Raw genomic sequence first — 20,231 nt, 5'->3', positions numbered from 1 at the left:
AACATCTCACCTGGATGTCACTAGCTTAGACGCCGTGGCAGGGCCGGGGCTGCATTCCTGGTAGCTGTTGGGGAGACAGTCTGCTGCCTTTTACGTAGTGAGTTCACACCAAAGAACAGCTCCCAAGGGAGTGCAGGGCCTCTGCTGTAATGAATAGATACGTTGATTTATAATAAGTGCTGGGGTCACCTGTTTTGTAAATGGATGCCATTAATTGCTCCTAAATCAACAGTGTCTCCTAAGTGAGTTAAACATTCCCCTTTGCAGTCTTCTTTATGTTACTGATTTAAACACCTTCTTTTGTCCCAGTGGAAGGAAGACCTGACCCAACTCCACTGATTCAGAATTAATGGAGGCAGGACATGTGAGACGTGTGATTCACTGTTTGAATACATCTGTCACTGAGAATGTGTGCATTCCTGAATGTGCTCAACAACTTCCCAGCATACCTTCCCACCTACTATGTGTTAGGCACTAGGCATCTCAGAGGCTGCAGATGTGGGCCCTACCCTCAGGAAACTCACTTGGGTATGGGGAGTGAAAATAATTCACAATTGGCGTCAGCCACATTCCTGCATGAGTTCATGTAATCCTGACAGCAATTCTACAAGGTGCAGATTGTTTTCTGATTTATCACAGATGCCTTGAAGCCTAGAGAAGGTAAGTAATTTGCCCTAAGACACACAGCCCATATGTGATGAAGCTGGGATTAGAGCCCAGTAGGCCAACACTTAGCCTGTGTTTCTTGCACTCCAACAGTTGTCCTCAAAGTGGGGTCCTAGAAACAGCAGCAGCAGCAGCCTCAGCTGGGAATCATTTGAAATGCAAATTCTCACCCTCCAGATGATTGTAATACCGGCTGCAGTTTAAGAATCTTTGCACGGGGCCAGGCGTGGTGGCTGACGCCTGTAATCCCAGCACTTTGGGAGGCTGAGGTGGATGGATCACATGGTCAGGAGTTCGAGACAAGCCTGGCCAATATGGTGAAACTCCATCTCTACTGAAAAAATAAAAAACTACAAAAATTAGCCAGGCGTGGGGTGGCGCCTGTAATCCCAGCTACTTGGGAGGCTGAGGCAGGAGAATTGCTTGAACCCAGGAGGTGGAGGTTGCAGTAAGCAGAGATTGCACCACTGCACTCCAGCCTGGGCAATAGAGTGAAACTCGGTCTCAAAAAAAAAAAATTTTTTTTTTTGCATGACAGGAAGCCACTAAATGCAGTAATAGGAGCAACCTGGTAGAGAGGCAGGAATGACTGCTACCTGGTGGAGCAGTCATTCAGGGAAGGCTTCCTGTAGGAGTTGATGCCTCTCTTGGGATCTGTGGCATGAATGGGAATTCACTGGGTGGCCCAGCAGGAGAAAGGCATTGCGGGTACATGAAGTGGCAAGGGCAAAGGCTTGGTGAACTTGGGAAAATATTCCTGTAGTTCTGCATCTACATGGGGCATGAGGTGTGGGGACGGGTGCGCTGTGAGGCATGAGGCCAGTGGACCGAGCAAAAGCTTCATCCTGTGAGGGTGTAAGCAGGAGTGGGAGTGACCTGGGTTTAGTTTCCCAACAACCACATAGCACCTGTATACATACCAATTACTTAACACTCTTCATTCTATCAAGGAAACTTTATATCTGGTCCATAAGTGCAAAGCCAGCCTCACTAAGCGTAAATTGAATTCTCCCATGAAAATAAATCAACAAAAACAAAACGCTGTTATAAACTCCTGCTTTGATCCTGTTATTAGCCCCATCCCTGAGGCTTGCTGTGTCTTGTTTAGAACAGAGATTAGCAAACACAGAGAATCCACATGACAGGAGGCCGCCAATAAAACAGAAGCATGCTTTTTTACATCCTGATAGGGACTGAGATACAGACATAGCGCTGCATGAAAAAGGTAAGCTGAAGAATGCTGGATTTGGGTTACAGAAAAGGTGGACATGCGCACGCATGCACGTACGCACACACACTCCAAGGTGTCCCTGGACAGCGGTTGTCTCTGGGGAGGGCAACGGGATGTGGAAGGGCGTGACACACAGCTCACTATGTACCCTTCTGTATGTTTAACTGTTGAACCATGTGACTGTATTACTCCCTATATAATCAATACATCGTATTAAGCCTTTGTGGATGATAAAGAGACGTTAAAGGTCTGTCAGCATGCTGACCCTCCTGTCTGATGTCATCAGAAGGGCGGAAAGAGCACTGGAAGGAGAACTCCCTCCCGTGTTCCAGGTGGTATGCTCCGTGTCACCGAGAGCTGAGCCTGTGCCTCACCCGGAATTGTTTCGGGGCCTGGATCTCATACTTCCTGAAACCCTGCTTGGTGGGTAACAAGGATCTAAGAATCCATTTTGCACAACAAGAAACAGCATAGTCAAGCGAAAAATGATTTCCCAGCTACCTGAGGTGTGGGAAGTCAGCCTGGTGCCAGGGGCATGCCAGCGGGGGCTGCCACGTCCTGTTCCACTCTTCCTGGGAACAAGACTTGGCTGCTGCCCCACTGTGTGCCTCCTGAGCTGTGCAGAGAGGAGGAGAAGCACTTGGGCCCAGGAGCACCTTCTGCACAGGGCAGGTGTAAGGGGCTGTACCCATGTTATTTTCTGTAATACTCCCACCACCCCTTCAAGTGGGCCCTCTTAGTCCACAGGAAACAGAGGCACAGAAGGGTTACATGACTCACCTCCAGGCCACTCAGCTGGTGGTGACAGAGCTGGGAATCCAACCTGTGTGCCATGCACTGGACAAAGTCTAGGAGCCCCTGAGCCAAGTCAGCCTTTGGCTGGTGTGAGAACCTGACCCCACGAACTAAAAGTGTTCAGCCTTGAGACCCAGACAGACCACTCCAGGCTCCTGGAGTTGATCCACGATGAGCATCCCTCATGCAACACAATCCACAGACAATTGTTTCTCTAGCAATTTCCATAAATAACTGTAATTTATGGGTTAATAGCAAAGATATCAAGGTTTGGAACCTCCTGGAGTGTTAGGAACATGATTTGTAACTACAAACACACAACAATTTGTTCAACATGCCAGCTACATCTTCAGTAATTACTACCCTGGTTAAGGATAATTCCACATTCAATGCCCCGCCATGCCCGGGGAGGGGAGGTCAGGAAGGAGGGGCTGGGATGGGACCTTGGCTGTGTTCTGCTGTGTTCCTCACTTCCTCGAGGCCCTTTCCTCTTCCTAAGAGCCCTCCTGTTCTCTCCCGTTTTGGGCCTCGCCTGGTCCTCCAGGCATTTGGACCTGGTGAGCCTCTCACTGTCCAGCCCTGCCTGCAGGGACCCAAGTAGGGCTGCGTGGATGCTCCTTCCTGGGAGGGGCACTGGGAGCACCTTGACAACCATGGCTGTCTTAGCCGATCCTGCCTCTCTCCCTCAGGAGGCACCCTGCTCCATTACACTCCTTCCCTCTGCACTTCAGTGAGAGGAGCCAATCAATTCCCCCTTCCACTAAGCAGTGTTCAGGTGAGTTTCTGTCAACTGCAACCCAAGTGTCCTGAGAGATCGATGCAGGATGGAGGCTTGCCTCATCTGATGGATGAACAAGGCCCCACAGTACCCACTCTAAGGGCAGCGGAGGGGTGAGGCTTGGCGGGGTCCTGCTTAGGGGGAGTAGGAGCCAGGGTTTGATTCCTGGCTCTGCCACTTCCTAGCTGTGTTGCTCTGGGCAAATCACAGAAACTCTGAACTTCAAATTCCTTCCCTATAGAAGAGGATAATAATATCTACCGCATAGGGTTGAGTCACTGATAAAGTTAGCTATATGAGGTGTCAGACTGTGTGTATGGTATTGCCACATTTGTGTTTAAAAATGGGGGGATAACGTATATTTCTAGGCATTTGCTTATGTATACGTGAAACTGCCTGGAATTGGACATAAGAAACTAATAACACGAGACATCTCTGGGGAGGAGAACCGGCTGCTGGGAGACTAGTGGTTTCGTCACAATTCCCCCATTCCCTTCCACTCCCCAAGTAGAAACAACAGGGGGATCTTTTCACCATATACCCTTTTGTATCTTTTGAAATGTAAATAAACATGTTAGAAATATACACAAAGCTAGAATGAAAAATTACCATTAAAATTATTCTTTATCATAGAGAATTGTGAAGTACGATTGTAGAATTAGCTGTGAAATCTCTCTCTCATACATACATGCTAATGCCAGGCTGACAAAGGACACCCGGAAGAGCCAGCTGTGGAGGACCTGCCTCCCACTGCCTGTCCCCTCTGCAGCAGCTTGGTGAGCCTCAAGCCCACCATGGGGGTGGGAGCTGGGTGAAACCAGCCTGCATCCTCTTCCCCATCTGCACCCTGAGCACTTGCCTCCTGGCATCCCACAAGGGGCCACTGCTGCCTGTTCCATAGATGGGGACACTGAGACCCCAGGTCACAGGCTGCAACTGGAGGTCCCTAGACAGCTCTGGCCCCAGATGGGTTATGTGTGACCTGAGCTGCATTTGGGGCTTCTTGTGAAAGCTGGATGCACTGCTGCATGGGGCCCACATGAGTTCCTCCCTGTTCACCTGGGACTGGTGCTGAGTCACCGTGGTGCCCTGTTAGCAGGTTAAGCACTGTTCTGCCAAAATCCCCCCCATTCTCTTTTGCCCCCCATATTGGAACCCACCATCAGTTGTTCTTTAGCATTTTATCAAACACACTTAAAAAAAATACAGGCCGGGCCGGGCGCGGTGGCTCAAGCCTGTAATCCCAGCACTTTGGGAGGCCGAGACGGGCGGATCACGAGGTCAGGAGATCGAGACCATCCTGGTCTACACGGTGAAACCCCGTCTCTACTAAAAAATACAAAAAAACTAGCCAGGCGAGATGGCGGGCGCCTGTAGTCCCAGCTACTCGGGAGGCTGAGGCAGGAGAATGGCGTAAACCCGGGAGGCGGAGCTTGCAGTGAGCTGAGATCCGGCCACTGCACTCCAGCCCGGGCAACAGAGTGAGACTCCGTCTAAAAAAAAAAAAAAAAAAAAATACAGGCCGGTGGTTCTCCAGCTTTTTGGTGTCAGGCTCCCTGTACACTCTTGACTGAGGATCCCAAAATTGTTCATGGGTGTGATATATATTGCCATTTACCATATTAAAAAATTAAAATTAAGACATCACCAACTTTGAGACATCTTTATAGCAAAAGCCTCAGTCTATCTGCCAATATGTCAGGTAGCCTCTAGAATATTCTACAGCACACTTGTGCAAGAATGATGGTGATAAGGCAAACAACAGCTTGTTGTTGTTGTTATTTAAATGGTTTGAACTCCCTGGACCACACTTTGAGAAACATTGCCATTAAAGAAAAAAATGTTCTTAGCCACAACCAATGCCAGCACCCATGCCATTTGCCTGGCCCCTGTGGGTCTAAGCCCTCTTCTAGAAAGAAAGAGAGAGGAACACGCTCTGGATCCTATAGGCAGAACTGACTGGGGGGTCCCCTTTCTAGTCCTGGTGGCTGAGGCTGCATGACCCTGCTCAGCACCACAGCTTGCAGCCCCTAGTACTGACAGGAAAGAGCTGTCTGCCTGTGGTGGGGCTGTTGTTGGTCACTTCAGGGGACCTGAACAAAACAGCATCAGCACCCATGTGCTGTGTGCCTGCCATGTGCCAGACACTGGAGGAAACTGAGGCTGTTTGAGAAATCACTAGTCCAAACATTCCCAGCTTGCAAGAGACGGTGGCAAGGTACTGGCCCAGGTACCCCTGTTCTGAGGCTGCAGAGGGAGGCCCTGGCCATGCTAACCAATCTTCAGCAAGGTGCAGTTGTCTGCCCTCTCTGGGTGCTTGTGTGTTGGATGGAGGGTGAGGAGTGCTAAGGCTCACTGGGGGCTCCTGCAGGCCTTCCCCACTGTAACTCACTTGCACCCGCCTCTCCTATGAGACAGGGACTTTATGGCCGGCATTCCACTGGCCGCAGCTGCATAACCCAGACCTGAACTCGGGTGCTCCAGCTCCAGCATCTAAGGCCTATCCTCGGCAAAGGAGGGTTTCACCCAACCTTCCCCAGTTTGGGCACGGTGGCAAATTTAGATCAGATTAAAAAGACAGTTCAGGGCACAGCTGGTAGAGCAGTCCTCGGAGGGGATGAAAGGTGGCATGGTGACAACTGCAGTCTGAGTGCCAGTTTGGGATTGGGTGAGGAGCAGGGGGAAGCATGGCTCACTCCTGGCCTGACCAAAACGATCCTCAGCCCCACCTCTCACTGGGTTGGTCCTGGCAGGTCCAGCCCACCCACCACCTGTCACCCTGCTGGAGAACTGCAGCCTGGCCTTCCCAACCCCGAGACAGAGTGGCCAGGATGAAGTGATGTCCCAGCTTTGAGCAGGGTGCCCAGAGGGGTGATGAGCCAGTCCCTGGAGCCCACTCAGCCCCCATTCCACCTTCTTGGCTCAGCTCCTTCAGGGACGCCTGGGCTGACCTCACAGGCCCGGCTGGGCAATTCCTCCCAGCACCTGGGTGATGCTGTTCAGGGGACAATTTCCCTTTCCCTCTCCTCTCTGGACAGCTCCATGAGGATAAGAATAAGGTTGTCTGACATACCCCACTTATGCCCAGCTCCAGCATGGCGCCTGGCACAACTACCTGCTGGAGAAATATTTGTGGATGAAATGAATATGCCCAGCTCATGTGTGTCCCTGTCCCCAAATTCACATGTCTTTAAAAATAAAGCACCCACCTTCAAGGGGGTAGGCACAAAGATAAGGGCCTTTCATACTTCATTCTGAGGGATAGTAACATGGTAAACAGATGGTCTGCACAGAGCTGTCCTGACCCAAGGTATAGAGAGCCAGAAAAAACTGGAACTGAGATGGGGAGCCAGGCCTTCTCTAAGTCAGGCCATCCTGCAGCCCCCAAGGTCAGGCCCATGGTCCAGTTCTCTCTGAAATTCACCAGGCTGAGTCTAACTCAAGCCACTCACATGGATCGGGAAAGGTGTTTGGAGTTTCCTTTCCCCTAGGGTTACCAGCAGAGTCCCTGGAGGGAGATTCTAGACAACTGAGCACAGGAGGACCACAGGGAGATAGGGAGGAGACCCCATGCCTTTGCTAGTGAGCATCCTCAAGTCTAGTTTCACCATCCACATGTAGGGCCCCTGTGTAAATTTGTAAAAGGCGCCCTCTTCTGGTGGATACAGCCCCAAAGGACCATGGCTTAGCTAGCAAGAGTGCCGCTGTTCCTCTGCTAACTGCCCTCGTGAAGAGCACAATCTGAACATCTGTACATTTGGGAGTGCCTGGAGTTCTACCACACAGGGTGACAGTGACTCTGTGTACCTGCCACCCTCCCAAGGCCAACAGTAAATGCTGCTCCTCCTTTCAGGGGGCTGGGAGGCCTAAGGGCCATGCATGCACAACCTGTAGCCACATGGAACCATCTGCTGCCTTCCTGGGGAAAGATAAAGCCCCACCCCTCAGCCCCCTACAAGATTTACTTGAACAAAGGTAAGTCGCTTACAGGTCCAGAAGTCACAAGATCAAGAGAGAACATGTTAGCCAGACTTAGCACTGCCTTCAGCTGCCTCCCAGTGCACTATTAAAACTTTTAAAGCAATTACATTTTTTTTTTTTTTTTTTTTTGAGACTGAGTCTCGCTCTGTCGCCCAGGCTGGAGTGCAGTGGCCGGATCTCAGCTCACTGCAAGCTCTGCCTCCCAGGTTCACGCCATTCTCCTGGCTCAGCCTCCCGAGTAGCTGGGACTACAGGCGGCTGCCAACTCGCCCAGCTAGTTTTTTGTATTTTTTAGTAGAGACGGGGTTTCACCATGTTAGCCAGGATGGTCTTGATCTCCTGACCTCGTGATCCGCCCGTCTCGGCCTCCCAAAGTGCTGGGATTACAGGCTTGAGCCACCGCGCCCGGCCTGCCTGCAATTACATTTTTAAGTAGTTAAATTTTTCAGGAAATCAAGACCCCATCCCCACATCACAGGCCTTAGCCCAAGTAGGCTAAGTGAGGTATGGCTTGCTTCGGTCTTCCCTCGGCCCTCTCACTGAGGCTGCCACACACGCTGGGCTCCCACACTGAGTCAGGAGCCCAGAGAAGGCCAGGGCTGGCTCAAGGTCACCCAATGGCCAGCTGGCAGCCAGGCTGGGCCTGAGTCAGGTCCCCAGGCCCCACCCTTGCTCTAGACCCAGATCTGCTGGAGCCTGGGGGTGGGGAAGCTGGTCTCCAACTTGGGCCTTCACTGGGCACAGAGACACCGTTCTTTACTGCTCAACAATCCCCCCCCCCACCACCGTTTGCTCTGTGCCAGGCTGCAGCCTTCCTTAAGTCCTGCTGACAAGGAAAATCTGGTGCCAGCACCCACAAATATGTGTGACTTCTGGAGGGAGGCAGCAGCCTGGGTTCCCCAGCCCAGAGTGGGTGGATTTAAAGGACGGGTGGCAGGGGGGGTCACTAGATAGGGGGTCACCAAACTGCCCAAATATGTCTGGGGTGGAGGGTGATAAACGTTTATATGTTTCTGACCAGATACCCGAAAAATGCTTTCCATGTTTGTTCTGGGAGGGGGTGGGGCACATACATAGTCTCCACTGCATATTCTTTTATAATGTTTAACATTTTCATCATGGGCCTGTATTTCCTAAGCAAATATTAAATTCATAGATTTAAACCCATACATAAATGGCCCAGGCAGAAAAGCAAGAGACAGGAGCTCAGAATTTCAGAAGATGAAGGGACCCCAGACATTGACCTTCTCTGTAAACATGAAAGCTAGGGTTGACTGAGTGCCCATGGGCTTTGCCTGTTGGCCCATGTTTTTGTTTTGTTTTGTTTTGTTTTGTTTTGTTTCTTTTGAGATGGAGTCTCACTCTGTCGTCCAGGCTGGAGTGAGTTGGCGCGATCTCGGCTCACTGCAAGCTCTGCCTCCCGGGTTCACGCCATTCTCCCACCTCAGCCTCCTGAGTAGCTGGGACTACAGGTGCCCACCACCACGCCCAGCTAATATTTTTAATTTTTAGTAGAGGTGGGGATTCACCATTCACAGGATGGTCTCGATCTCCTGACCTCATGATCCACCCGCCTTGGCCTCGATTGCTCGAGTGCTGCGATTGCAGGTGTGAGCCACCGTGCCTGGCCATTGTTGGGCCATGTTTTTAAAGCCCTTCTTTACCATCTCATTTCAGCCTGAGTGACCTGAGGAGGGAAATGCTATTACTGACATCTTCCCTGCTACAAACGAGGAAATGAAGCAAGGTCGCCATAGACTGGACCACCTGAGTCCAAGTCATACCCACCGGCCAAGGCTGACAGCATGCTACAGGGAGGGCTACGCACAGGCTGGGCTGGGACCTGAGGCTCTGGATCCTGCTCTTTGTCCTCACTTTTCCCCCAGAGGCCTAGAGTTCCCTGGAGCCCCAGGTAGCGGCAGCCCTGTGCCAGAGGGAATGTGCCTCGTCAGACAACTGAGAGCTCCCAGACAACAACTGAGAGTTCCCCGGGGGCCAGGAGCAGAGCCTGCAGCTTCCTCAGGGTCACACAGGCACACTACTGAGATGCAGGTGGCCATCCTCAGCCCCTCTGTGAGCCTCAGTTTCCTTATCTATGAAACAGGTGAATCTTTCCTACCTTGGAAGGCAGGAGTAATGATGGCCCTGGATGAGGTATCTGACACACAGAGGTGCTCAGCACGCACTCATTCCCTTCCCTTCTCCCCTGCCTGGTGAACCTGAGAGTGGGAGGTCCGTCCTCTCCTGGCTGCGTCCTGCCAGGCCAGGCATGGGGCACTGCCTGCGGAAAGGCACCAGGGTCTGGGGGCACGCTAACGGCTGGCAGTGACCCTCCCACCCAGGGGCACATACTAGGCACTGAATAGGACGAGGAGCTGGGACGGGAACCGGGCGGGCAGGGTGCCAGTGCACATATGTGAGCTCATGTGTGCTCCCCACAGGAGATCGAGACCCGGTAGGGGCTTGCTGTGGGCTGTGGCATCTCCCAGATCTCAGCTGCCCCAACAGACCAAGATAGAAGGAGCTTGGGAGGGGACATTTTACTTTCCAGCTAGAGACACTAATAGTGGGGCTGGTCCATCCCACCCTTCCCTTACCTTGGTCCAGTGCTGTGGGTGGACAAATAGCCGCAGCCTGGCCGGCTTCTCAGGCCTCTTCTGCTGCCCACACAGATGAGCTCCCTCAGCCCTCCCCCAGCTGGTGCTGCGGCCAGTGCGGGTCATAAACCCTGAGCCCCTGCTTAATCCGCCAGCTCCCGAGTCAGCGCCAGCCAGACACGTGACACTGCAGCCTCACAGACCTGTTTGGCAGGAGCAGCAGCTGGTCCCGATGGGGGTGGGGAGGGCTGTCTGCCTCACCCTCCGGCCGTCCCTACCACCTCCCAGCCCACAGCCTGCAGTTGGGCCCCTGCCAGCCTTGTAGCGAGAGGTATGGTACGTGCTGGGGGCAGTGCAGGTAGGGAAAAGAACACAGTTCTCACCAAATGGTGCCGGGCCACCTGGGAATGGGTATATGTGTGCACATGGGGCCATGCATATGCACACATGTATGTGTGTCAGAGAAAGAGAGACCATAGATGAAAATCTATTCCAGGAGGATTAAAGACCTAATGTGAAAGGTGAATAAGGAGAATCTTCATGACTACAGGGTAGGAATGAGTTTCTCAAAACACGAAAAATGTTAATAAAGTGAGAAAGTTGACAACTTGAATTAAGAACTCTGAAATTGAGAAGTTTATCCCAAGACCCCGTAAAGAGTGAAAAAGGCAGGCTGGAGGGAGGGAGAAGATATCTACAATGTGGATTAAGTGACAAAGGATTAGAATCTGGAGCACCCAAAGAACTCTCCAAATCATAAAGAAATAAAAAGACATCCCAAGATGGGTGAAAGGCATGAACAGGCACTCCACCAATGATGAAATCCAAACAGCCAAAGGACAAACAAAAGACCCCCAACCTCATCAGGGAGATATAAATTCAAACCACAGCAAGAAACCATTACCCACCCACCAGGTGAGTGAAAACGACAAAGACTGACAATGCCCAGGGCGGGGTTGGGGCAAGGCTGTGTGCTTGCTTTACAGCCAGTATGTGCCCCAGAGACAGCTCATGCCAGTGTGTGCTGGGACACAGGTTCAAGAGCAACAGCCCCAAACTGAAAACAACCCATGTGGTCCATCACAGTAGACTGCATAAATAAGCTGTGGCCTGTCGATACAATGAAATACTATTTAAAAGGACAGCCGGGCACAGTGGCTCACACCTGTAATCCCAGTGCTTTGGGAGGCCGAGGCAGGCGGATCACTTGAGGTCAGGAGTTTGAGACTAGCTTGGTCAACATGGCAAAACCCCATCTCTACTAAAAATACAAAAAATTAGCTGGGTGTGGTGGTGGGCACCTGTAATGCCAGCTACTGGGGAGGCTGAGGCAGGATAATTACTTGAACCTGGGAAGCGGAGGTTGCTGTGAGCTGAGATTGTGCCTCTGAACTCCAGCCTGGCGACAGAGCAAGACTCTTTCTCAAAAAAATAAAAATAAAAATAAAAGAAAAAGAAAAGAATGAAGAACAACTCATAGCATAGGTGAATCTCGTAGATGCAACTTTGAGCAAAAGGAGCCAGACCTGAACAAACATCCACAGCCTATTTATATTCAGCCAAAAAATAATAAAAATAAAATTATATTGTAAAAAGCTGTTGTATAGGTGGTACAACAGGAAGGGCAAGAGGGATGTTATTAGCACAAAGTCAGGATGACGACAATCTCTGAGGAGTAGACTGGGGAGGGGCACGTGGCAGCTTTGGGCAATGCTCAGTCTCTTGACCCAAGCAGTGGTCACTCATATTCTTCCTTATTTTTCTTTAAGCTATGCATGTTTGTCCTTGCACCTTTCTCTGTGACAGGTGACCACATTTAAAATAGAAAGGTACATGTGATAAGGGTGGGGAAAGGCACAGACCCCAAGCTGTGACTGCAGAGCCACCAGGCAGCGGCATCTGAGCTGGAAGGGCTCATCTTGCTCTCTTACTTCACAGACAAGAACTGACGATCAGAGACAGGAAGGAACTTGCCCAATGTTGCAAAGCAAGTTAGAAGCCAGCAGGGCCAAGACTAGAATCTAGGTTTGGCAAAGCCCAAACCAAGGCTCTCCTCTCTGGTCTCTTTGGAAGAGTTCTTCCATTGCAAATCACATTTAACACCAACTGGAGCAGATGGGTTGATTTTAGCATTTAGCACTGCAAAATTATTCTGTTGGCTTACGTATTGTGGGTCTCTTGCCACTACAATTAAAGCTCCCAGAGGGCATGGTTTTTGGTCTCTTTTGCTCCAGTGGTAATCCCAGCACCAAAAGCAAAATCTGGCACACAGTAGGTGCTCCATAAATATTTGCTGAATGAGTAAATGAATGGAGCTGATGCTTCTATTTGCACTTTGAGATCCCAGAAATCCCTGGTGGCTTCTGTGATATCCCAAAGGAGAAAACAAAAAACAACTGTATGATACTGATACACTTTCACAGAATTATCTTCATAACTGCCTTAAGAGGTGGGTACCATCATCACCCCATTTGAACAAGGAGAAAACAGGGAGGCCTAGTGACTTGTCCAAGGTCATGCACAAAGCTAGGAAGTTGACAGCTGGGATTCGAACCCAGCCCAGCTGTCTTCAAGCACCCCTAGGATCACTGAACTGGAAGCACAGAAAGGCTGAACCCCATCCATGACTCTGAAGCCCCCAAAAGGCTGGCTGGCCCTGGACCACTCCATACACCTAAGCTTACCAGGAACTGTGGAATTTAGGCCCTCTTGTCCTCACCCGCCCTCAACCCTCCTGAGTGCTGGTTCTGACTTCTAAAGTGTTTTCCAGTCTCTTCCAAACTCTCAGCCCCCAGTAAGGAAGTGGGTAGGGATTAGGTCCCCCATGATAAAGATGGGGAAGCTTTGGCTCAGGGAGGGGAAGGGACTTGTCCAGAGTAATAAAGAGTCTGGCTCTCTGACCTAAAGGCCTCCTAAGTTGGAATGACAGACAGAGACCCCAGCTGCTGTTCAAGGATTAGCCATAAGACGCTCGATTTTCTTCCTGGTTCCTTTTATACCAAACCCTCAGGCCACTTGGATGAGCCCCAAACCTGGTCCTAGTTCAGCATCTGGCTGAGCTGAATAATGAAATGTTCCCATAGTACTCCTCGGCACTTGGCTTTATTAAAACACATTGGCACTTCTAGCATTGTTACAAACCTGTATTACTATCCTGATAGCTTTCCACCAAGTCCTCGGATTATTGAAAAAACAAAAAATAAATCGTTGGCTCTGGGAGTCTCGGAGCTAAAATGGTCCTTCAGGGTACCTCAGCTAACTGAAATTTGTGAATCCTCCACCTGGCCTCACTCTGCACACCTTTGGTGAGGGGAACTCACTGCCTTTTAAGGCAGCCCGTTCCTTGTTTGGATTCAGCTCAGTCTCAGTCAGGTACAACAAGAACTTATATCAGCCCCTGGCACTAGGGATGAAGTAGTGCCTCAGGCCCCACTCTGCCCTCAGGGAGTTCACAGTCTGGAAGAAGAAATTGTGTAAGCACAACCGGATAAGGCATGACGCAGGCCAGGGTTACCTTCTAAAGAGACAGCAGGTAAGGCCTAAGCTGTGTGTACAGAGGTCATTAGCCCCCACAGCCAGCTTTCTGTGCTGTCACACACAGCACGCAGAGATTTATTTGGGTCAGCTTGGACTCTGTGCACTTGAGTCTGAAGCCCTTCCCAGAGGAATGCCACCCTGAGGGTGTCTGGGTACACAGACTGGTAAACTGCTGGGGCTCTGGGGCAACCGAGCAATGCTGAAAGGACAATCGACAGGGTGCTGCATCCTACATCATTCCAGCTGGCCTGTGGGATTGACGCTGTTTTAATATTATGCTTTGAGAACCATCATACAAGGGAATGATGGGTTTGTGGTTTCGCAGATGAAATGGGAAATACATGTGAAAGCCCCTGTGATCGGGTCCAGCATGGAGTAGATGCTTAGAAAAAAATGCTCACTGGGTTTGCACTGCAATCCTGCTGGATTAGAAAGCCATATACACAGTTCTGAGTCACAGTTCTCTAAGTCACTGAGAATTTAGCAGCCTGCTTCCTGCTTTTCCAAGCTGACGCTTGCTATGATGGCCCCACTGAATAGCCCCGAGGCAGGCGGTGAGAGGGAGTCTGGAAGACTGGTGTATGACCAGGGGTCTAAAGTCAGTCCCTACCTGCACCCCGCTTTACACCGCCCTTCTGTTCAGTGATAATGGTATCCCTGCAGGGAAGATTCAGGGACTCAGGGCAGGCTTTGCCAAAGAGGTATCATGGATGAGGATGATGGAGGATGAATGGAGTTTGCCAGGTGGCAGGGGTGGAGTGTTCATACCCACAGGAGCCAAAGCAGGGCAAGGCGGGGCCCAGTGGAAAGGTAGGGGGCTCCAGAAAACGCTGCTCCCACAAGCAGGTTTGCATCTCATTGCATGGTGGTAATGAATGCTGGTCTGAGCTACGGCGGTGGGTGGGACCCCAGTCCACAAGGACCTCATCAACAGAATGGGCTTTTGCCAGCCTCTTGCACTCGAGAAACACTTCCTAATAGGAATGAGCAGCCCTCCACTCCCCACCCACCTAATTATGAGGGGCAGGGGGAGTGATGAGGGCTCTGGCCAACTCTCCCACCAGAGGCCAGATTCAGACTCCCTGACCAGCACAAAGGCAGCTCCAGCTTGCATAGCCCAGAGGTGGGCAGTTTCCTACAAGAACAAAGGATGGCTGTGTTCTTGACTGGGGACACTTAGGTGCTTAGGTCCACCCCCTATACCAATGGCTGAAACTGTGTGCAGGAAAGCTGGGGACACAAATGGTCCCAGTTCTTCTGGCGTGGTCTCGGCACTCCCCTCTGGACGATGGGGAAGGGAGCATGACTAAAACCAAGGGTGGTGGTGTGGGGACAGCAGGCATGGGACAGGCAGGGCAGGGCAGGCTGGTCAGCACAGTGGCTGGAAGGGCGAGCTACCATGGCCCTTTAAGCAGCCTTGAAAGAGTGGCAACTCCAGTCACAAGACCCAAGATTACCTAATGTTTGCAAACCGTGCAGGAGACAGTCCCCTGCAGAGGTGAGCACAGGCCCCCTCCCTTGTCCCTTCACTGCAGAGACCTCTGAGGGGACACCGAGTCCTCCGAGCATTCCCCAGGAAGCAGCTCTCTCAGGATGACTGGGTTGCTGGAGAGCTGGGGACAGAGCCCCTCGGCTCTGAATATGCTGTGTGACCTTGGACATGTCCCTGCCTCTCTCTGGCCTCAGTTCTCCACCTCTAACACAGTGGGGTGGCTCCGGGATGCTCCCTCCAGCACTGATGCTTAATGGCTGGGCTGTGGGCATTGTGGCCACCCCAAGTCACCTCTTAGTTTATCTTTTCCTGTGGGGGGTGGGGGGTGGGAGGAGGTGGCACGGCTAAGGCAGTTTCTCTTCTTTACCCTTAAACCTGGCTTCTGAGCTCTAATCGCGCATGGCTTCAGCAGCCTGGCCATCTTGCCAACTGTAATGAGGAGCTCAGCACCATACTGGGAACAGGAGAGGGTGACCAGAAAGCCAATTCCCGTGTCACCTTAATTCAGAGTTGTTCAGAGGGGGCTGCACAGGCCAGTGTGTCTAGTGGAGCCTGACCACAAAATGGAACAGTGGCTCATCAAAGTGCACAACCAGACCCCTGCTCCCAGTCCAGGACAGGTCCCTCCCACCACAGATCACCGGGCATGCTCAGAGAAACACTCACAAAGCTGACCAGGCAGAGCCGACTGCTGTCCTTGTGAGCCTCATCTCCTGGACAGGGCCAGGGGGAGGGGACACCCATTGTCACCTTTCTGCTCCCTTTACTCCAGGAACAGATCAGCTGTGACAGTTGAGAGCTTGGCAATTTAAAGTGACAACTGCCTGACAGAAACATGGGAGGGGAAGTTCCCCAGGACTCTTAGAGGTGGGGAGAAACTTAACTCACCTCTGCCAACCCATCCTGCCCGCTTAGAGCCCAAGGGCAGGTGGTTTTGTAGCGGCAGGTAAGGGGAGGTGTCCCACACTCTAAGACCCTGGCCCAGGAGTGTCCCATCCTCAGCTGGCAGGTGGAACAGGTTTCCAACAACAACCCCCATTACACCTCATCCCCCTGCTGCCTCCTGCCCCCTATAGGTCAGGGTCCAGAGGTCGCCAAGGCTGTTCTGGTCCCCAAGACTGCTCCCTAAGCCAACTCTCCTGGGGGTCTGACCAGGAGAGCTCCCTCCACCCCAAGACTGAGAACCAGTCTCTTCCCCACGTGGTAATGGCAGGAGGGGCTGCCCAAGGTCACATGGGGTTGGGAGACAGGGACAGGGCCAGGTTGGACCCAGCCCTCCAGCCCTGCCAAAGCTTCTCCCTCCCTCCCAAAGCTCGTCCTTGTGGTTCCCAGCGAATTCCTGAGATGCCTCAACCTCCCGCCCGCGGCTCGGGACCCTGGACGCGGTGGCGGGATTTCTCCGCCCGGAGGCAGCATCGGTGGTGGGGGCGGGGTGGGGGTGGGGAAGAGAAGCAGGGTAGTGCGGAGTCGGGGTCTGGGGAATGCTTGCTCGGCGACCCTCGGGGTCTGGATTCACGTACCCTCGCTTCGGGGAGGCAACCAACTGCATTGATGCGGAGATGGAGCACCCCGCCCCCCGCCCGTCCCCCAAGATCGCGCCTTTAGCGTTCTCAAGGTTTCGAGATAAGCCATCTGCATAGCCGCGGAGGTTGGGGCTTCTGCGTCCTCACCGCTCCAGTCCCAGAGAGCGACACCGCAGAGCCCAGCTCAGAAAGCACTGGCTCGCCCCGGCCCCCACTCCCGTGAGCTTGGCGGCCGCTGATCCCCAATCCCACAACCCGGTGCGAAGCCTGGTGCGGGCTTCGCAACTGCGGCCTCGAAATCCCCTCCTGAGCCCCGCTCCACGAAGCTCGCAGCGATCCCCGCGCGCCCCAGGTTCCCGAGAGCCACCCGCGCGTCGGTGCAACCGCGGCCTTGGGGGCGGAGCTGCCGCCCAGGCCTCCCCGCGGAGGGCATTCCCGGCTGCAGCCCCAGCGACCCCCGCCCGGGGCCCCGCACCGCATCGCACCGGCCGCCGCGCGCGTCCCCCACCGGCCCGCCTCCTACCTTGCGGGTCCGCCCGCAGCCGCCGAGCGCGCGCCGTCCCCGCGGCGGGCGCGGCCCCAGCGCGTCGGGTGGCCGGACGCGGGGGGGCGGGGGCGGGCGCTAGGGAGCCAGAGCCGGAGCCCGATCCCAACGCCGCCGGCGGGGCGGCCTCCCAGCGCGCCGCCCTCCTGCCCGCCCCACCGTCCGTGCGCCGTGACCTTGGCAGGTGGCCTTGCCGCGCCTAGCCTCAGTTTCCCCCCTCGGAAGGTGTGTGTGCGTGCGCGGCCGTGCTGGGGGGCGGGGAGGACGTTGCCGCCCCGGCCGCCGACGTCACCCGAGCCTGGGCGAGTGGAGGCCGCTCAGGTCGGTGCAGCCGCTTTTGCGGATGGACCTGGAGAGCGGGATACGCAGAGTCCAGGCGCGGAGCAGGGGGCACTGCGACCCCCGGCATTTCCCTCAGACTACCCCAGACCCCCAATAAACAGTGAGCAAACGCACCTCAGGCCAAGTCCCCCGGGTCCTCCCAGGGAGAGCTGCAGCCCCGGCCGACAACGCCCCACCCCCGCCGCCGTCCCCAATTCGCAGAAGGGAACACTGAGGCCCAGAGCAGGGAAGCCACTGGCCCAGAGGCGCACAGCTGCACCATGCTCCTGTGCGTCCCCTCCAAGACACGCGCTCCTGACTGTTTGGGGACGGGGTGGGGACCTGGGCCTGCCGGTGCTGCCCCCATCCCGCAGCCGACCTCGCCTTGGATGCTGGGACGGGCCCTGGTGGTCTGGCGACTGTTACAGAGAATGGGGTGCGCACAATCGGAAGGGAACCCAAAGACGGGGAAGAAGTGGCGCAGATAGAGGCTGGGCCTGGAAGGGATAGGGGCGGGAGCGCGCCCGCAGGGGTGCACCTAAGGAGAAAGCGAGGACGCGCGAGTGCCCTGAAGGGCGGGTCGCGGGGCAGAGGTGCTCCGGAAGCCCTGAACGCCGGGCCGGGAGCGGCAGCCTCTCCGCGGCAGCCGGAACCCCGCGGGTCTGGACCGCGGGCGTCAGGTTGCGGGCTGCGATTGGGACGAGGCGCCCCCTGGTGCCTGGAGGCGGCGAGACCGGAGACCGAAGGGACGGGGCAGCCAGGGCCCAGCCAGAGAAGCTGAGCGAGTGATGTCATGAGTCAGGAGACCCAGCTCTGTGGGTCCTGCCACCAGGGGCTGTGTGACCTCGGGCAAGACGTTTCCCCCTCTGAACTTCTGGGAGGAAAGGACAGAAGGAGGGACCCTGGTTTTCACCTCTGATATCTCATGACCCTGGACATCCGGGCCAGGTGAGAGTGGGCAAATGGATCCAGAAAGGCACAGGTGGATCAGAAGTGAGATGTAGGCACTGTTCAGCACTGGAGGAGGATTATTCATTTACTTGAGGCAGAAACTAGTATCTCAATTTTACAGACAAGGACACTGAGGCAGAGAGGTAAAGTCATCTGCCCACATTCACACAGCTTCTAAGGGGTGAGCTGGGATTTGAACACCCACCTGCGAAGCTGTAGAGTCTAAGCAGTGTGCCTGACTCCCCCACTCGCCACTCTTGAAGAATTTATTGAGCATCTAAGTTGTCCCTAGAATGCCCAAGGCACTGGTGACAGAGACGAATAAGGAACGGCCCAGCTCCTGGTGGGTCTTCCTGCCTGGTGGCAAGAGCCCATGGCTTCTTATCAGTGCTCACAGCCAACTGGACAGTGGATCCCCCAGGGATGGGCTTGTGGGCTGAAATGTGAGTCCCATCCCCACTGCATATTCTACCCTTCCATATTATTGGAGGTTTAAACAATATTTTTAAGGGCTAGGCGTGGTGGCTCATGCCTGTAATCCCAGTGCTTTGGGAGGCTGAGGTGGAAGGATCACTTGAAGCCAAGAGTTTGAGGCTAGCCTGGGCAACATAGTGAGACTCCATCTCAAAAATAAATTAACCAGACATGGTAATGCACACCTGTGGTTCCAGCTACTCGGGAGGCTCAGGCAAGAGGATTGCTTAAGCCCAGGAGTTCAAGGTTATCGTGAGCTATCAGTGCACCACTGCACTCCAGCCTGGGCGACAGAGCAAGACTTTTCTCTTAAAAACACTTTTTGTTTTTTAAAGGGCAGTTAAGGGAAGATAAGATGCTTATAGTTTTAATAATTTAAAAACGCAGTCCCTGAGAAGCCATATTCTTTTGTTATCAGTGCCAGGAGTAGGTCACCTGGCTGGTTGGAAGGCAGGTGAGGAAGTGAGAATGACAAAAGTTTCAGAATCTGTTGGACCTGGGCAAGTCCCATGACTTTTCTGAGGCTCATTTGAACTCATCCTTAAAATGGAACTGAAGCTAAAAATTCCCACCCTGTCTTGCTTCAAAGGCTGCTATGAGAATTAACTATGATAATGTGTGGAAAGCCTGCACAAAATGCACTGTGTAAATATTTTCATTCCCAGGAGCCGTGAAGGAAGATGTCGAACATTTAACTGCATAAAAATTAAAACTATGTAAATGGAATAAAAATACCATAAACAAAGTAAAAAAGACAAATGGTAAACTAAAAAAAATGTCTGCAGCACATATGACAGAATTTAATTGAGGAAAATGAGATGAAAGTTAATTTCCCTAATACATAAACAGGCCTTTCAAATTGATAGGAAAAAGATGACTAACTCATTAGGAAAAAGAGCAAAGGATATGAACAAGCAGCTATGGAAAGATCTTCAATCTCACTTGTAATTAAATGTATATTAAAGACATACAAATCAAAGCACAACATGGTTGCCATTTTTTATCTACCAAGTTGGCAAAAACGAGCAAGTTTGCTAATACTTTTGCTGCAAAAGGTGGGAAGAAATGATCACTCTCAAAAATGCTGTACAGTGATGTGCCAGATGGTGCAACCAATCGGGAAGGGTATGGCGAAGCTACTACAGCACGCTAATATAAAAATGCAAGGACAGACAACACAGCACTATGTGTACCAGTAAACAACGAAAGAAAAGAGCCGCTTTCAGTCCAGCAGTAGGAGAGGGAGTAACTTCAATAAGATACCCATTGCTGGGACTTTGTCCTAGGATGGACAGATCTCCAGGTCATATTTCTAGTGAAAAATTCAAGGAACAGAAGACT

At 52.8% G+C, this 20,231-nt stretch overlaps 1 protein-coding gene across 5 annotated transcripts in view; it reads right to left on the bottom strand.

Moving 5' to 3' along the window:
* IQSEC1 (IQ motif and Sec7 domain ArfGEF 1) overlaps positions 1-20,231 on the bottom strand; it is a 128,201-nt gene that overhangs the window by 82,076 nt on the left and 25,894 nt on the right. Inside the window, exon 2 of one of the 5 annotated variants that reach the window (XM_030927058.1) lies at positions 11-144. The exons of 3 other annotated variants lie outside the window; for them this stretch is intronic. The gene's annotated coding sequence lies outside the window, so the exon portion shown is untranslated. Of the gene's footprint in view, positions 1-10; positions 145-17,123; positions 17,146-20,231 lie in introns of those variants that run through there. One more of the 5 variants, XM_030926982.1, reaches the window with a different exon arrangement.

This window comes from Rhinopithecus roxellana, chromosome 1 (assembly GCF_007565055.1).
Source record: "Rhinopithecus roxellana isolate Shanxi Qingling chromosome 1, ASM756505v1, whole genome shotgun sequence".
Taxonomy (NCBI): domain Eukaryota; kingdom Metazoa; phylum Chordata; class Mammalia; order Primates; family Cercopithecidae; genus Rhinopithecus; species Rhinopithecus roxellana.
This window is presented reverse-complemented; position numbering and strand designations above follow the sequence as displayed.